The sequence below is a fragment of the Ostrinia furnacalis genome, unplaced genomic scaffold, assembly GCF_004193835.3.
Source record: "Ostrinia furnacalis isolate ACB-3 unplaced genomic scaffold, ASM419383v2 OfSCF2419, whole genome shotgun sequence".
Classification (NCBI taxonomy): Eukaryota; Metazoa; Arthropoda; class Insecta; order Lepidoptera; family Crambidae; genus Ostrinia; species Ostrinia furnacalis.
Window position 1 is genome coordinate 148,893 of NW_021132658.1, and position 13,512 is coordinate 162,404.

General features: G+C 36.0%; 1 protein-coding gene across 1 annotated transcript in view; it reads left to right on the forward strand.

Annotated features, from left to right (window-relative positions):
* The window catches only part of Sol1 (CUB domain-containing protein Sol1), a 276,393-nt gene that overhangs the window by 116,355 nt on the left and 146,526 nt on the right, over positions 1-13,512 (forward strand). The window lies entirely within an intron of this gene.

Below are 13,512 nucleotides of genomic sequence, written 5' to 3' on the forward strand. Positions count from 1 at the left end.
TGTCAGTTTAATTGCTTTAGGTATTCAATAACAGTTTATAATGGTGAAAACAGCATCAAAATCCATTAAATGGTTAAGGAAGGGTTAACAGACAAACAGACGTACGGGGAAAGCAGCCTTGTTTTATTTATGTAGAGATACTAGTAAAGTAGCGACCCACCCCGATTTAGCCAGAATTCTAAAAATACATGTTTTAACTTACCTACGTACCGCCTAACAACTATTTTATCTGACTAAGAAAACATATCAAAGGGATGACAGCAAAAATAAGTTTAATTTCTTACAGAGTGTGGCAAAACAAAAGAAGCGAGCTGGAATGAACTTCAGGTAATAAGCTGAAGTGGCTGGGCTAAATTAAATATGAATGTAACCTTAGCCTTTTCAATATGAGAAAGAACTGAGCTTTATCATGACTGCGATTTGGGATTAACTACATTTAAAGAGATTTAAAATTTTATAGAGATTTGGAGCTGATTAAGTTTATTTTTCATTTTTATTTAATCGACTTCTATTATGTGGATTGTAACAACTGCTTTCTTCGACGCTATGGTAGGACTATATTTGCAGTTTTTCGACATTTAGGTATCTAAATATTACGAGTATTGCTTAAATATCATACGATTGCGAATAATAATCTCGGTCAAAGTATAATCACCAGAGATATTTTCTTTAGAAGCTAGATTCAATATTTTACCAGTTCAATACTGAATCAATGTAACATAAGAACACTAGACAAAATAGAGATTCAACGTTCCCGAAAACATTTCTAAAGAAAGAATAACTTTGTCGACAAACAAGAATTTTTCCCAGAAAATAAATCAACTGTGATCTATTTGATAAAGCATTTTCGTTAATTGAACAAACATAAAATAAATTACAGAAGGCAAAATCAACTCATTTTAGATATTAGAAAACTTCATAAACCTCTTAAGATCTCACGAAAATGAAACAAGAGCCCAGCGTTGTTTAATCTTACCATTTTTGCCGTTTCATACCGCTTTTATAGGGAGTTTTATTGCATCGGCGCCGATCATTGCGACACCGAACTTCTGTCTTGTCATTAGGTGGCCATTTCGCGTTGTGTCAAGGCTGTATCGGAAAATCCTTTCGCTTATAGCTGCTATAAAGACTTTGGGTTGATATAGTATTGCTGAAGGATACATTGAAAATATAATATTTATTTAATGAAAGAAACATACAGCTCTTAATCTTTCATATAAGTACGTGAAGAATTTGTTAATACATTAGCCAAAAAAGTTTCCATCGTTAGTTCGATATTGACGTATATTTTTGTAATTTTGTCTTAGCTAATATAGTACAACGAAATTCAACGAATAGCTTCAGTTTTAGTTGATGATTTAGTAACCATGATACTCTAAACTATATTTTGGCCATAAAAGAATCATTAAAACAAATACCGAAATGCAATTTTAGTTTTCTTGAGACCACCACTTATAAACTCTCCATTTTTATGTCAAATAATAATCCCATAAAAAATATATCATCTTTGGAGTCACGAAGTAGGTAATAAACTTGAAAATTGAACTTTTATCATAAAACTGGAACAAGGAAGTGCAAAAATTCATCATGTTCATAACACATAGCGCAAACAGAAAAGATATCTCAGAATTACTTGTAAAAACTTTTTTAGTTTTAGTGGCCCTTTAATTAAAATTTGGTATAAGTATTTAGGAAATAAAAAGTCACGGTTTATGTGTACCTAGTTCGGTATGTTAATGATGTAGAAAAAGATCCGTGGTAAAACTGACAGTAAATATAGCATGCTCAGTGTTTGCTGGTCAATTTGTACTGTCTGTTGTTTTTAAGACTGACTCTACCCAAACGTTTTTTAAAGTATTTTAGATCTCTTTATAGAGTAGGGTAGGAGACACATATTTTGTGCTAAGTGAAAAATGTTTGTAAAATAATCTAAATGCTAGCTTACTGAAACAAATGTCAATTTTCTTAGAGGAAGACGATCTTATTAATGATGCAAAAAGGTTTTTTCTTTGTATTTTAAATAAACGCCGATGAACCTTAATTTCCCAACAAGTAGGTAGGTACCTACTTAAATCGAAAGAAAACAAAATACTGCTTGGATTAAAAAAAATTTAGTAGCGGTCAAACGCTACATTACGATGTTGAGCGCCACGATACTTACATAATAGAGTAAGTTAGTCTACAAACTGTTGAAAATAAAACGCGAATGAAAAGTGATGAACACAGTACTTAGCACCGAAAACACCCGCCAAATGAATGCAAAAATTCGTTATCCCGGTCACAAACAAAATAAATTATGCAGCTCGTGTCCATTTCATACTTTATCTTTGAGACACTGGTAACGGCCACGTGGAAATAAATTCGCTGGAAATACAATGTTTTGCTGAATTGGCTGGATCTCTCATAATTACGAGCTTTTGGTAGGTATTGAGAAAATGTAGGCTTTTATAGGACGCTGACTGTCAGACATGTCATGACACCCAAAGTGGCCAAAAAAATTGCGTCGTGAACGCAACCTTATTCCAATTGTGCCAAAGACGTTATGCGAAATTTTTGGCAATTTTGAGCGTCACGAACTATTTGACGCTGACTGTACAAACAGCATCCATCAAGGCATGCATTTCTGATGCTATTTGGTAGGTACTAAAACATAGGAAACATTTAATCCCGGATTTTGAAAGGGGACATGTGCCCGAAAGTCTTCCTGTGACCTACGCGTGAGAAGCCATGGGAAAAACATAGTTAGTTACCTACTAAGCAAAACCATAACACTTTTTAGTACCCATTTCCCGGTTTGAAAACTAATTTAAATAAAACTTTATTGTCCTCCTTGTACAGTACAGTACAAATCATAAACAAAAAGTTTTTACCATTTCCAAAGTATTTGTAAGTACATGTTTGGTATAATTTGCGACATAATGACTCGAATATTCAACGGCATAATTATAGTCCTGCATAATAATGGTCGATGGCACACATTAAAACGACCTTATGTCTATGACAATAAAGCCCTTGTTAATATTTTGTTGTTCGTTGTACGGAAGTACGGAATGTATTCTCAGCCTCTAGCGTTCTAACTTCCACATAAGTTAAATTTTCGCCTTGCATGTAAATTTTCTTAAATAATTGCTAATCTATGTGCGCGGTGACGCATGGAAACAAGTATAATGATTGAAAGTCGCTTAAAATATGATGTATGCAAATTAATGTTGTACTTATGTCACCACATTGTTATTGGCAAGAAATACACAACTTTACAAGTACCCTGTACCTACTTCTATGTAAAGTCGACAAAAACTAAAATACAAGACAAATAATTTTGTCCTAACTCAACAATTCTACAGATTTTCCAATGTTTTCTTAGCTCATTAGAAAAAGCAGTTACGCGGCTACCTATGCTCGTAGATTTCTACGTAGTAGAGGCAATTGTTTTTTTTTTTTCAATTGCTAAATCACAGACTTCACGGTTTTAATCAAAATATAGACAAGACCCATCAGATTTTTAAAGCAGATAAGGTACTTTTGAGCTCTTTTAACGTGTAGAGAAAGGCTTAAATTACTTTTGGTTTTCATTTTGTACTCGTATCAAAAGCAGGATTACCTTATAATCCTTAAGTGTTAAAGTTCTACAGAAATCATAAATCAATTACCGTTATTCATTGAACTGTCAACAAAAATGGTAACTTATAAAATCCAACCTTAACCCTAGCATAGCTCGAAAATCCCACGATCGCAGTTATTCCCATTCTGCAAAACAAGTACCAGACCCTTAGCACTAAATGTCTCATCTAGCAAACATGTTAACACCACAGCAGGCTGATGAATGGCCGAATGGTCCCTAATTGAATATTAAATGCGGCTGTCTACAGCGGCAGACGGCATGACACGGGTTGGACCCCAAAATGCCCATGAAGCGGTATAATGGAACAGGGATTACGGTACAAGCTACCCCCGCTCTTATTAAGATTGCTACTGCAGGTGGGTTTCGCTTGCTAATTTTACTTAGCTTATTAATTTTCGCTTGTTCCAAGATGTACGGTACAAGGCTTATTCAGTTGCTCATACTGCTATGTTCTGGAAGATTTGTTTTGTCTAACAATTTGCTGGAATTTCAAAACGTGATTCCAATACGAGGACTCTATACAGGGTGTCCCAGAATGGGTGAATCAAACTGCTAGGGGAGGTAGCTCTACTAGTACTATCCTATTTTTTAGGGATAGTACATTAGTAGAGCTACCTACCCTAGCAGTTTGATTCACCCATTCTGGGACACCCTGTATATACACTCGTATAAACTCTAACATCTACTTCTTTACCATTTCAAGTAATATTTAGTCTACTAGTCATTACATGTTTGGAACTTAATCTAATAATTTATTTTTGTTATGAAATAACAAAATCTTTTGTTTAATTTTCAAATTCGGTATTCTAGCTACTTAATCGTAGTTACAAAGTTATTTTCGGTGGTATAATTTGACGTAGCGTAGGTTTGTTTTTGTCCACAAAACAATTGCTAAGCCCAAAGTCGCGAAGTTCCCAAAATAACAGAGCTCAAACTTATTATCAGTATCATAAATTACGGCAGATTAGTGAAATTACGTTGAACGTGCAAATTGCTCTGACTTTGCTTAAATTCTCCAATAAGAATTTCACCAGTTAAGGCAAGTCGGAAAAAAAGTTTAATAAATTAAGCCGATTTTTTTCAGGCGACAAAAACGTTTTGAATAATAATATGTACTTACAAATCTAATACCTACTTAAAATAGATATCTGTTTTTATGTAGATGATAGAAGAAAATAATTCTAAGAAGCTTAGTTTCATGAAAAGGTATCTTGTCGCTAATCTAATAAAAACATAATTTTCTAATCCATCTCAAGAACACTTAATTCTTGGAAAAAATGTATCGATTTGTACCTACATTTTTGTGTCCCTCTTCTTATTTACTTTTTGTGTGTGATTATTAGGTCAACAATTACATGTGGCATGCACTATAAATAACTAAATGTACCTACACATCTTCATAAGTCTTCGTTTCTCTAACCCAGAGATCAGTAGTTATCGATTCCAGAAACATTTTTCTTCTTTAATTGCCAATGAGCCTGAAACGTTCTGACAAATCCTTGAACCAACTCGTTGCGTCTTCCCCTTAATTCCATCGTTCTACCCACAGAGGCTGTTCACGAGCAAACTTCCATGTTAACCAGAGACTATAACCTCTAAGTGTGGGATTAACAATAACAGAACCCTAGACGCCATTAAAGCAATATAAGGTTCATATTGTTAATTATTTACGTGCCCCAATTTTGCGTCCCATATGCTCGGGTAGATCATTTTATTGCTTTGTATAATTAGTTTTACTGGAGCAGAGGGAACATTAGTTCCTTATTATTTTACTGTTCTTAATTCATATTTTAACTCTTTATAACTAGTTTATCTAGAGAGTTTTAGTGACGATTTTTGATACAATAAATTACATCTATGAAACACCACCTTATGATCCAAAATCCAAGCCGTTAAAATTAGTTATGTCCCTATTTTGTGATGATTCAATTTATCCGCATTATTATTAGTATCAGTTCTTGTAACTCTTGTTTGATATTTAGTTACTACCTACGTAACATTTAGTAACGCTTAAATACTATTTCTGTAACTGAAGTACATCAATCGACTGTCATAAAGCCAGCTCAATTGTAACTTCTGAGTAACAACAGTCCTTTCAAATGTCAATAACTCGAATCCTCGTTGACCTGGGCTTGAAACTTTAAATGAAACCTATTTTGGATCTGCTATCGTAACTTGAAACCAATATCTTTAGGATTGTTGTTGATTGATTTTGGAGGAACGGTATTAGTTTCATGATGATGCTCTACATTGGATAATTTGTACTAAAAGACTTAGGTTACGCACCAAAGTCTTGAAGCCAACGTACAAATGTATATACGTACGTATACGTACTACTCCTACTAGGTGGACCGACGATCTGGTAAAGGTCGCGGGAAGAGCCTGGATGCGGGCAGCGCAGGACCGTTCATTGTGGAAAACCTTGGGGGAGGCCTTTGTCCAGCAGTGGACGTCATTTGGCTGAAACGAACGAACGAACGAACGTATACGTATTGATCTTGAACCTAATGCTATTACATATCGCGGGCTTCAAGTCATAAGAATGTATAAGCAATACTAGGGCTATTAGCAATTTCTAAACTGGCAACTGGCAATTGCTTTTACTCTGGCAAAGACACCTAGATAATGCTTCAAAATAACTCTAAAAGCACCTACTTCATCTAAAGTATTCTAACAACGAATGGAATAATAATATGTAACTACCAACGGAAATTATAGGCTATGAAATACCAAATACAGTAGGCTCGCTTGTTACTATGCATACCTAGTGGTCATTGACACGTCCAGACCAATACATGCATAGATGTAAATAAGACCAACGCATACCACTGAATGAAGATGCTACCTGATCCAATACTTGGCAAGTAAGTACCTATTTGCTCGTGCCAAGAAGTTCAGGTGTTTGGGATGATATTGGAACATCAGTGCCTACTGTTTGTCTAAAAAAGAGAGTAAAAAACCTTCTTGAGGATAGCAGAATAATTTGTTTCTGTTTTTTTTATACAAGCATGCCTGGCTATCTAACCCTTAAAAAATATGGAAACTAGCTTGATCAGTTTGGCCGATTCATCTTGTAGCAAAAAATGCTCTAGACCAGTGGTTCCTAAAGTTGTCTGAGCTATGATGACTCATACAAGTTCCCAAACTCGGGACCCACCTATAGAAAATTTCGCCTGCTGTCCAGAGGTTGGATCGGTAGGGTGGTGTGTCATTCTACAAGCAGGGCCCACACAATGTTCTTTCGTGACCCACCACTGGGTCGCGACCCATAGTTTGGGAAACACTACTCTAGATTTTTCATGACCGAAACCTAAATGTCATCCAATTAGGTGCCGCGTGCAGAAGTGAAAAAAAAAGTTTTTAATACGCCTACGATCTGAACAAGACAATGATTACAAAAGTTATGAGTGATGAGCCTTTATTACGAGTATGTCTAATTTTAGCAAAGTGCGAGGGACAAAGGAAGAAGACTGTTTATTATACTGTGACGTCCCCAAACTTCGCGCGAACCGAATTTGTGTTCGCAAACTAACTAACTAAAATGCGGAGATTCAGCCTACCATAATCCTTCCCTTGAAACGGCTGCCGACAAAGATTAGTGTTATAACTTAGTTTAAAGCATCGTGTGTGCCCACCCTAACGCTGGGTTGCACCATCCTATTTTAACTTTGACAAACGTCAAACATCTGTCAAACTCCATACAAAAAGCACCGGTTATCGTTATAGTTACGGTCAACGTCAGGTGGTGCAACTCAGCCTAAGAGAAGTGCCCAATTAAATACCGCTAAAGTTTGGGACACATATCAGATTAATTCACAGGCGCGTTTCACCATTAACAACTGACGAAACTACTTTAACAATGGACCAAATTTAGTCATTTCTGCTATTTCATTATTTATTACTAATGGTAACATGATTATTATGCATTTTGTGAGCTAAAGCTCACAGGTAGGTAATACAGTTTTAAAATGAAACAAAAGAAAAATTACAATCACACATTGATTATGACAAGCTAAGGACAGAGAACAGAAATCAGTGGTATTAAAATAGAGTAAACAGTTCTCATTCATAACAGGTAAGAAAATCTCCACTCATGATGGTACATGGGAAAAAGATAGGATTACAACTTAAAAAGGCTTAACACAATCTTCACCGAAAAAGTTCAAAATATCTTCGGATGTGTACGACTTTGCGAAGTCCGCGACGTCGTGCATTGAGTGTGATCCATGATGATGATGAGCGGCGTACGGACAAGAACCGTCATGCGTCATCTCCTTTATAAACGCCACGTTGTCTTTGTCCCAGCTCAGTACGTAAGGATCGCCACCCCACTTGATGAACAGGAACGGATGAGGCCCAACTCCTTCCATGAATTTGCAATCAATTTTCGGTCTTGAATTTGACACATCTCTTTTCACAACTCCACACTCGCAGAAAGCTGCCAGGAACACCGCCAAAATTAAACATGTCACCTTCATTGTCACTTGAATTGAGAGCACCGTTAAGTTCGGTTGCCAAGTAGCTAATGTGATATTTAAGTAAAGCGAGTTTTATTTTATTCACTGCTAGATTACACGTGTAATCTACAGGTCACGTCGTGATATCTTTAGAAAGTTATTCAGACATGTCACTATTGTCACTAATTATAATAATTTATTTAGTGTTTCTTATCATCTACTAACTACGCAATGAAAACAAATTGCCACCTTATCACCATTGTTGTTATAACAACTAAGAAATATTAACAATCATAATTTACTTCTAATTAGTAAGATATTTATTGCTTACATTTTAAGCAGATGAACATGATAGCAATGTAAAGTTACTCAAAAACGTTTCAATTCCTTATTCATCAAATCAAATATTATGACGACTGAAAGGTGTGATAGTCTGCATAAATGTGAGTTTCACGAGTCACTATTAACTCTTCACTCACTATTAGCCGAGATTCATGCTGAAGTTTCTTCGAAGCAGTTGAAGGTGATAACGTTTTTAGAGTGAGTGAATTGGCTTCAACTGCGATGAAAACTCAACTGACAATTTTCACAAAATATCGGTTAACTTTCTCAACATCCTGGTTATATTAGTTCATAAAACCTAGGAAAATGTTTTCAAGGAAAAAAATATTATTTTATCTTGCTCATTTAAAACAATAGTATGGGATTTCTTCTTAATTGATCAATCTCTTAATAGTTTTCGTAACTATACTATTCACGATAAATTCTCTGAGCGAATTTCTTATAAGGGTAGATCTACATTAGTACTTTTGGTGGCTCTATGTTAAACAGACTGGATTTAGAATCAATTCGATTTTTCTGTCAACTTCTGTAAAAATAATTAAAACTGGGCTATCATAGAGTTTTAGTTGCAATCCTGCTTTAAGCGAAATAAGCTTATGACACACACATAACACTGTTTATTAAAACAATCACATAAGGTAATTATCGATTAATCCCAAATACAATTAATATTTTAAAATTAAGCTAAAATAGCCATAAGAAAATAAAACAGATACCATTGTGTTTTCATATCCATTTAATCATACATTAAGACGGTCTTTTACAATCTTCGCGGAAAAATGACAGTACTTCTTCTGTCGTGTAACTGTCTGGTATGACAGTTGCATCGCTAAACGGGTCTATGGGCTGTGATGGTGATCCGCCTGAGAGACCAGACCCTGGATAGGAATGGGTGACAGTGGGTAGCTTGAAGTCTTCATGCATTACCTCGATCTTTTCTGCAGTCCAAGTAAGGGCGGCGACTTGACCTCTCCATTTGATCATAACTGATGGGTACGGCTCAGCTACGTTTATGGTCCTTAACGTGCAGACCAGTTTAGGTCTTTTATATTCAACATTTTTCTGTCCGCCTTCCACTTCAGCCTCGCTAGTAGCAACTCTGCTTTCGCAAAGTTTCGAGAATAACAACACAAAAATAAAAATCGGTACTTTCATTGTCACAGCGGCACGACGTGATTGTTCTGTATCTACTCGCGAATACTCGGTTCACTTGCAATTTGTCAACATCTTTATAGAGGGCATAATGTCATGTTGTCTTTAGATAATGAATCGTAAAAGTCATTAACTTAATTGCAATACCTATTAGTAAATTTCTTGACTGCTGGATATTAACAAAAAAATAGTTTTACACTAATAGGAAGATAGGGATTCATTTATTTTCCTCGTTAGCCTATTTTAGTCTTTACTGCAGGATGACGACCGTCTCTAATTTTCTAGATGCAAAAGGAGGGCTGGGCCCAAACTCCCCAATCCCCACCCTGGCTATAACGGGTTCGGGACAGGCCTGATTAACTTTCGCATATTATTTTCTTCCTTAGTCGCCTCTTAAGACATCCACGCGAAGAGTGAGAGTGGTTATTCTACTCTTCCGAAATCACACAATTATTTTTATAGCGAAAAAAATATCTGGCCATGTGTACTCCGAACCTTATTAAGTCATTTATTTATCGGGAAACTTGCCGAAACGTTTGCCTGGCTGGCCCCCAACTCTGTTTGTTTCCACTCGCCCTCGATATCTAATTGCTTTGGCTAATCGATCTTGACTTAGCACTTAAGTTTATTTGTTCGGGCATTTGTTTGCCGGCCGTTATATTTTGTTAATTGACAAGGTATCGAGTCAATTTGTTTGGGATTAAAGTTAACAATAGATTAACTGGGTACAAGTTTTCTAAAATTATTTTACGCTTCGAAGGATAAGCTTATTTTAATTTATTGCGAAATCGATACCTGTTAGAACTAAACTTCATCGATTTATTTTGAAGAAACCGGTTTTTTAAACTGTGAGATCCTTTCCTCAATAGCCATGGTCAGAAGTAGGAGTTTCTGATTCATGTGTCACGAAAGAAGAAGACTTGTATTTCAACAATTCTTGAGTTTGAGTTTCAGTTCTTGAGTTACGTGGGTTTGCACGCATTTTCAGTTTGATCGCTAACTTGTGATGACATGTCAGAATGACATGAAACATATCCTCGGTGGGGGAGAACCAAAAAAACACGCCTCGCATATCCTTGTCGTAACGCGGATACTAACGGCTTTACACAAAATCACATTAAATATTTTTTTACCAAAGTGGAGCGATGCGAATTGCTACATTTTTATGGGCTGGATTACATAAGTAATACGAAGCAAATATTTTCTAGCATCCAAAAAGACGGGCAGAGAGCAACAAATTGTTGTAATCCCTCTTCTTGAAGGAAATGTAATTCAAAGGCATTACGAGTGCCTTAGACGAGATAAGTAAACTAATTGTTCTAATTATGACCTGACTTTAGAAACAAGATTACCTAACCAGAGCGCCGTTTGCATAATTATTCGGGAATAAGATTAACGTGAAGAAATATAACGATAACGAGTTGTTACTTAATTTGCTAGGTAGGCGTTAACTGATAAAAGTCAAACAAAGTTTGATGTTGTTATGATAATGGAACTAACTTTCGTTCGTTCGTTCGTTTCAGCCAAATGACGTCCACTGCTGGACAAGGCCACCCCCAAGGTTTTCCACAATGAACGGTCCTGCGCTGCCTGCATCCAGGCTCTTCCCGCGACCTTTAGCAGATCTTCGGTCCACCTAGTAGGAGGCCTGCCCACGCTACGTCTTCCAGCCCGTGGTCGCCACTCGAGAACTTTCTTGCCCCAACGGCCATCGTTCCTACGAACTATGAACTAACTTTGGGTCTCGTAAATTCAAGGACAATTTCTAGGATAATAAATTATGTTGTGTTACCTTCGTCATTACAAATTACCACTTTATCCTCGTCAACATATACGTTCTGTAACGAACGTAAACGAATAGTAACTTTAATATATTCCAGTACAATTATTGGTTCTAATCTCTTAAACCTGGCAAGTTATCCACGGCCGGACGAGTTTCCCGGACTGTCCGGGGTGGAAACGTTCCAATTTCCGGCGACTAGACCGTCCGGGCCGGTGATTATTGACAATACCGTCCAATCAAACCAGATACTAATTATCAAAGACGTCATTCTTATTGGAAATCCCAAAAATACTTGAAGCGAATTCGGTCTTTTCTGAATGCTTTAACACTTTGTCGGGGATCAAGTAAATAATAAAATTATTTCCAGCGAAATATTTGTTACTATTCTGATAATTAATGGTAGTTCATCAGCTATATTGTATCAAAAACAGAAGCACTCAAGCCGAATTAGAATAGATATCTGAAACTTAACGCCCCTTTAGTGATTTATATACTGTCAAAACCAATCAGCTGGATTAGGGAGGAATGTTCGGAGGTAACTAAAGATTTCTCTTAAGATAAAACTCCATGTCAATTACAAGATGAATTTGTTGATCTGATTGAACAGAAGCCGCCGACAAGATAAGGCTGAATCCTGTTACGACTAAATCATTCTTAGAAAATGAATTTAGATTTGCCGAGTTCAAGTTTTCGGATCGCTTTGGAGTTTGGATTCAGTTCTTAAGATCACTTTAGACGGTCAGCGCTTTTGTCGGGCATTTAGGTGATATGTAAAACCATTCATAATTAAAATATTGATCAATAAATTAAAATATTTTTTCTATGGTGACTGAGTTTCTTGTTCTGCTTCTTCTCACCACTGGCCCATTTATTGTCCCGAAGCAGTGGTAGGGTTAATACTGGAACGTGTAAAAGTGCCGTTTAAAAGCCTATTTGCAAAAATAAATGAGTTTTACAGGTATTTTTTTTACTTATTTTATTTTTGTTAAGAATATTAGTGTTATAATGTATTATGGAATATAGAGATCTAATGTTTTTGTCTTCTGAGTCGTAAAAATATAATTTATTGACCAGCAAACCTCGATGGCTAATCAAACATCACCCGCAATTCTCGGTGGTCAAAATTGCTTGTCAACAATTTTAACAGTCTAGAGGGCTTTACATGTAACCGTTTCTGGGTAGGACAATAATTTACAACCCGGTTCTGAGAATTACCAGCACATTCTACGTGTAACAATTTGTGGGGCACAAAGGTATCTGATCGTGCTGCCAGACAGTTTTATGGCAATGTATGTCCTTAAAACCTACTCTTGATTTCTTCAGAGGATTTAAATTCACGCAATAACAGATCTGCAGAACTCGTAACGAGTTAAAATTTAAAAATTAGTTTTAAGTAAAAAAATTCGAAACATATTAATTGAAAGAGGACCTTTCAGTACAATAGTATCTGTAATTTTATCTTTTGGAATTATTTTACTCGGCAGCTGCGATAAAAGCTTTGTTTGGAATGGAAGAAGATAAATTAGTTATTATTATGATTAATTTTATTTTTGTATCGTCGGGCCTACAAGTCAATTCCCTAACGTCAGTTGCTATCTCTATAGCATAAATACAGTCAGCAGCATCAGACTATACCTATTCTTATAATACTTAAGGGGTCATCCATAAAGTACGTCACACGTAAAGAGGGGGGGAGGGGGTCGACAAAGTGTGACATGGTGTGACAAGGGGTGGGAGGGGTCCAAGTTTCGTGACATCACATTTCAATTGTTTCAAATATTCGATATAATGTTGATTTCATAAAAAAGTACTTAGTTTAAATGGAAATAAAACTAATTTCGGAACTGCTGTTAATTTAATAATAAATTNTTAATAGCACTTATTACAAATACTTAAGGGTGCCACAGCGTTTCGCTTGATGTACCGTCATCTGTAGGTACTATGTGTACGATAGATAGATTTTTCATTCTTCTTATATATGACCCACACGTAACAATTTGGTCAACACCCTATTATCATACTTAAATATTATAGTACTTATAAACATATGCGTCTGACGTAGATCTATTGGATCTTCAACATAGGAAGATCTGCAAAAGTTTGCGATATTTTTTTTAGTTCAACGAACGAACGAAACAAACCTAATAGTTGTCTCT